Genomic DNA, 6,145 nt, shown 5'->3' on the forward strand with positions numbered 1-6,145 from the left:
GTATGCACACTCACCATGCAAGACTCCACCGTATTAGATAAATTTCAGTAAGTGTGTTCAATACTTTTTCCCTGTGCCATTCCACATTATTACAAATAACTTCATTTCTGGACATTTATGGTTTGATTTCTTTGTATGTATGGATCACTTGSGTTGTTACCGACATCTGGTGAAAATTTCATGTCATTAGCACCTCTAGTAATATATTTACTGAGAAAAATGTTGACGTGTTCATTACATATTTCACCCACTGTATAGTGGTAAGTGAATAGAATAAACAATATTTTATTATGCTTCGAACAGGTTCAGGCAACCTTTCTACTATTTTACATTATTTTAGGCTAAAAGAAATTTAGAATATTAAAATAGTTTGGTTTTTGTAAGGTCTTTTTGTTTTTCATTTTGACATTGTTTTCAAATTGAATCATGCCCCTCATGTCCCTGAGCACAGCAGAACTTTGATGTACCAAGTTCAAAACAGCACAGCGAACACTTATGGCGCCTGCTTTGTTTTACCAAGGRACTTTCGTCCTTCAACCTCTTTCTTAGCCATTTGTTGTTTTCCCATCCGCAGAGAAAAGTAAAGTCAAAAGATGTTACAGAATGACAAATGAAAAAGTATGGCCCTTAAACCATTCAGTTTTTTTCCAAAGATGTTGTGAAGCGGTGAACGAGAAGCAAAACTAATACAAACATAAAATAAAAAAATAGGAGCACCAGTCGTATCTCTTAGTTTTGATTTACTGCCCACAAAGCCAACCAACGGGTCAACCTCATATTTCCAATATCAATAAAATAATTACAAGTTTTCATGTAAACAAAAAGTCAGATATCAATGCAGTGGTCCACATCCTCAGATAGATTGATCTAAATGAAACAGAATGAGTGAGTGTCTGTACATGGAAAGAACATTGTCTACGTTTCACAAAACAGCATGAAACAAAGAGAAATCATTTCAGCAAGGGGACAATTTAAATACTGAAAATGAGCACTAAAATAGTTCTGTGGAAGAACAAAAAAAAAGCAAATGTTCATAGGAGAACTTCTCATGAAGTTGCCATTCCAATGTGATTGAGTACAGCTTTGGTCAGCTCATTCTGTATGTTGTTTTACCCTGTGTAGTTCAGTGGTTCAAGTATTGGAGCACATACAGAACATTTCATTATGGTTCAACACATATGTTGTCAGACGTCCATGAGCTTTAATGTGAATGGCAGGCTTTCATCAGGATGAGCGATTTAAATGTACACTGGRTTTTTAAAGGGTTTTCAGAAGACATCCAAAATTTAACCAAGTGGATGGACTAGAGCTTAACTGATAGCAGCGGCAGACGGGTACAGGTTATTTGTGTGTTTGAACAACTGGCAAAAGAAAGTAGTAGGTAACCTTGTTGGAAGTCACAAATGCGGTGATTAAAAAAAAAAAATAAAAATCATCACATAATTTACTGTTCAAATTATGTGGATGCTAAATGGAAAACAACAGAATATTGCGTCATAAAAAAACCCAAACAAACAAACAAAAAAACAGTCCAGTATATTAGAAGAATCAACTGCTCTTGATAAACAAGAATTTGAATTTGTCTCATTCAAAATTTTGGCTTTTTTTAACATAAGTGTTCCTGGGAAGTTGAAAGGCATCGCTTGGAAAAAATGCACTCACTTTCCTTTCATGTTGTAAAACAGTTGTGACCGAACAATTATCACTTGAGAAAAGCTTCGCAGTCGCCTTTATAAGGTGTTGGTCACACTTTCCAGTCTTTCTGACTACTTACTGTTTGTGTTCACGACAAGTGGACCAAAAACAAAACTCAAATCTGCCACTCCAACAGGAAGTGAACGTGTCTGAAAATTATCTAAATATTCAATTATTATTATTTTTTGCAGCTAGTGCACACTTTACTTACAGAGCCCGCAAGGGGACATGGGAGATTTTTTTCTTTTGCATTCCCACGCAATAATATTGCATTACCTCGCAATACCTTTTGCGTTCCCTCGCAAAAGTCGTTTATCACTGTTGTGCCTGCCGGTTTATTAACAAACTCATGTTCACCATTAGCGAGTTAGCCTACTGCTTTAATTCAGCTTCAGAATGAATACATCACACAACCACGCATGGAAGTATGTCATATGCCGATATTTTAACACAGTGCAGCCACGCATCATCAATGTTAATTTCCCGAACTTGTGGCGACACATCCTGTTTTGGTAACTGGATATTTCAAAATAAAAGTCTGATTTAATTCAGTTCATTTACAAAACAATCTTTTGCATGGGAATGCAAAACAATTTTGCGAGGTAACGCAAAACAATTTTGCAAGGCAACGCAAAAGTGTTACGAGGTAACGCAAAGATATTGCGAGGTAACGCAAAAGTATTGCGTGGGAACGTAATAAAAAAAAAAAATCCCCCCATGTCCCCTCGCGGGCTCCGTACTTTACTAATTATAATGCAGTAAGCTTTTCCAGTTAATCCCACATCTAAATGGAAGTAATGAACAGTTTGAAAAAAAAAACTTTCAATTGTATGAACTTCCACTCCTTAGCGTACCTGATAACCCTGATCGGATGTTTCTGATGCAGCTTTAAAGTCGTCTAAATTAATCTGAGGACTCTGATTGGATGTTCTTCAAGAGCTCTATACCAAAGTGAAGAAAGTTGAGGGAAGCACTACAGAAGAGGAAGGAAAGACAATGTTTGAGGTAATGGTAGCTTTTTCCTTTAAAGTCATATTGCTCAAAAAAGGTGCATGTGATTTATTAATCCTTATTTTTAGAAAGATACAAGTCATTAGATGAACACATCTCTGTGATCTAAGTGATTTTCTTCCCAGTTGAGGCTGTATATTTTATAGTAGTCTTATACAAGATGGTTTTTATCATTTTAACTTTTGTTTGAATAGTTCAAAATTGTTATTTTCCCCCCCGCTTTCCAAAGAAACCAAGTGGATGTAAATGTAAACAAAATGTTAATGAATCCATGATTTTCAAAGTACTGAAAGTCGATGCGCTCCAGCAAACTGTGCGAGGAAAACTTCTGAAGATTTCTTTTCTATTTACTTCTATAAAACCACAGAAACTCCAAAAAAAAAAAAAAAAAAAAGAAAAAAAAGGCCCTCAACTTGTACAAAAACACTCACATATGTTAAGCTACATTTCAATTTAAAAACCACATTCACATTTGAAAAAAGGTGGCCCTTTTTATGTTTCACAGGCTTTACTGCAGACTTTAACAAAACTGAATCACTATTTACTGCTTAGCAAAACTCACTTTCATTTTAGAGGTTATGCCTCGTAAAATTTTCAGACAAGGACTGGTCTCGAAAACAAGACCGAGGAGCTAAAACGGCACAGTGTGCCAGGGATCTGTTGAAATAACTGCCTAATGCCTGTGTGTGTGTCTGCCAGCGCAGCAGCGTTGTGTCTCATCTAAAACAGCTGATCTCAAAGTATTTGGTTTCTCTAAAACAAACACAAAAGCACTGTAGGTCGGTCGGCTCGTGTGGCTTCTAGACATCGTTTGTCTTTTTACAATCTTCAGAGCCAGAGCTGGAGCACATAATGGCCCTAAAACCTCATGTCACTTAAAGTGTCTGTATTACATATATATTTCTGCCGTTTACCTTTTTTTAAATTCTCAGTCACTAAGCAGGACAACAATTTCATAATAGCACATTTCATCTAACAAAAATGTATTTTTGCACTAAACAACATTCAAAGTAAAACATGGCACAAGACAACTTTTTCCTTGTGTTTTCAGTTTTTTTTTTCATCTAGGAAATATCAAATCTTCTGAAACATAGCTTTAGTACATTGAAATGGAAAACTTCATTTTTCAACTTTTCATTTGTTCTTAAAAACAAAAGGGTTGTATTTATATATCTATATATACTATTCATATATCCTCTGCTCTCTTTTGATTTAGCTTTTGTTGTGCAAATTCAGCAGTAACACAAGTGGCACAGCACTAGGGAGAATAGGTCGGTGGGAGAGTAAAGAACCAAATGCGATGACAAATCAAATGCAGAGTTATGAAATGGGTCAAAGTTCTCTCTCTGACTGCGGTGGGGTTCTGTTGATTGAGCAAAAACCAGGAGGAAGAGGTTCAGCCCCTCCTGGTTGTCCTGTAGTACGCAGGAACCTGTTTCCCTGCAGCCACTCTGCTGAAAGGTCTTTGAGTGATGAGGGGTATTTCTACCAGCTCTTTTGCTGCTGATCCGCAGCTGTCCCTGACCTTTGACCTCCCAGTGGAGGACCGCAACCAAAAAACAGATCAAATATTGTAATAAAATGTCCTGAATTTTCACCGGTTCACGGTCTGAACAATAGCCTTGGCAGTGGAAAGGTACTCGTACCTCCCCTGCAGCATCTCTCAGTCACCTGTTTCAGCTCAGGTCCATATTAGCCGAGGCTGGGGTTTGGTCTGATTTGGTTGATCCTGGTAAGAAATGTGGCTCAGAGAAGAAGAAGAAGAAAAAAAAAGAGGGGGGAAAATGTCTAACAGAGCGTAAAGTTCCAAACTCTGCCGTTCCTCCAGTTTGCCGCCGCTGCTCGGCGCTCGCGTCCTCGCAGTCTTTTCTGCCGCTGTAGCTTCGTGGTTCGTGAATGTTATGACGACAGACTTGAAACGTCAAGAATCAAAAAAGTCACGGCTTTAAGGATGTGTGTGTGTTTGTGTGTGTGTGTGTGTGTGGGGGGGGGGAGCCAGTTCTGCCCTGACCAAGGCCGCGGGATTGGCCAGTCCTCAGCTCGCCAGGGCCATGGTGTCGATGACCTGCTCTAGCTTGCCACGTAGCCGTTGTCTGCGGGACTGCTCGTCTTTCTGTAGCGCTGACAGGAGCTGCGCACAAAGAAGGAAGACGGTTATTTTAAACACACAGCAATGCAGCGATACACACTCGATTCATCTACTGTGTTCTAACTGCTCAAATACACACACTCCAAACAGAAACAGCACTCTGATTTTCATTTACTGCTTTGCAATTACACTGATACTGACGAGGCAGGCAGGGCTGGCAGGGCAGGTGTGAAGACCGGTGGAATGTGTGTAATTGCATGTTAATTATTACTGAGAGTGTGTACAGTATTTTGTGTGTGTTGGTATGTGTGTGTGTTATGTTCAACTGTTATTTTGCATGGCACGAACAGGAAAAAGAGGAGCTGCTGTGTTCCAACAAGTGAACGTGTGTATTTTCTTAATGATGCGTGTGCGTTTGTGTGTGTGTGTGTGTGTGTGTGTGGATTAACAAGCACGTGAGCATTCAGAGTACATCTCACTACATGTGCGCCGCTGCGTGTTTGTGTATGCGAGCGTGCACGCCCGTAAGGGTCAGCGCACGTGGTGGAGGCGATGGCACTTTGCAGCTGCCTACATCTGGATAATAGGCTGTAATGATGGGGAGCAGTTGGTTTGAATGGAGGCAGCTGCAGCCAGCCAGTGGAACTACTGTAATGCTGCTGGTATGAAGGAATGAAGAGGAGGAAGGACAGAATATATTTAAAGCATGCATGTGAGATAACATTGGGGAAGGGGTTTGGTTTAAGAGTAGAGATATAAGACTGCTGTAGTGCAAAATTATTCAGTAGTACAGTTATGTTTTACCCTACTTATACTGCAACCTAAGCACAACGTATGTACCTACTGCAAGCTTTAATATTAAGGAAAAAGCATTACTAAAACACTACGGATATTCAAGTGTCCTGTTATAAACTGGAATTCTTGTCACCTTGTTCTTCATGAAGTTAAAATACCAAAACCTAATTTTAAGGCTCCATGCATATAAAACGTATTAAAGGGATCCACGATTAGTTGTAACATTAGACTTTATTGGATAAACATTTATTTTAACTGTAAAAATACTGTAGGCTGCTTAGTTTTTATAAATTTTAAATGACATTTTTCAAAATATATTACACGGAGGGGGCCATTTTATTTATATGCAAATCATTCTGGGTAAATGATGAGGTCATCGGTGCGAGGCTGCTAGTGAGCTATATCCACCCTGAAGGTTAATCTTGGACAATATCTGATGATCGACTCTTTTAAATGAAACCAGAGAGCGTTGACAGAGAGGAGAAGGTAGAAATGACTCAGCCTGTAACTGAAAATGCTTTGCGTGTAAATAAAATGGCCCCGTCAGTGTAATAT

This window comes from Austrofundulus limnaeus, unplaced genomic scaffold (assembly GCF_001266775.1).
Source record: "Austrofundulus limnaeus strain Quisiro unplaced genomic scaffold, Austrofundulus_limnaeus-1.0 Scaffold128, whole genome shotgun sequence".
NCBI classification, from domain to species: domain Eukaryota; kingdom Metazoa; phylum Chordata; class Actinopteri; order Cyprinodontiformes; family Rivulidae; genus Austrofundulus; species Austrofundulus limnaeus.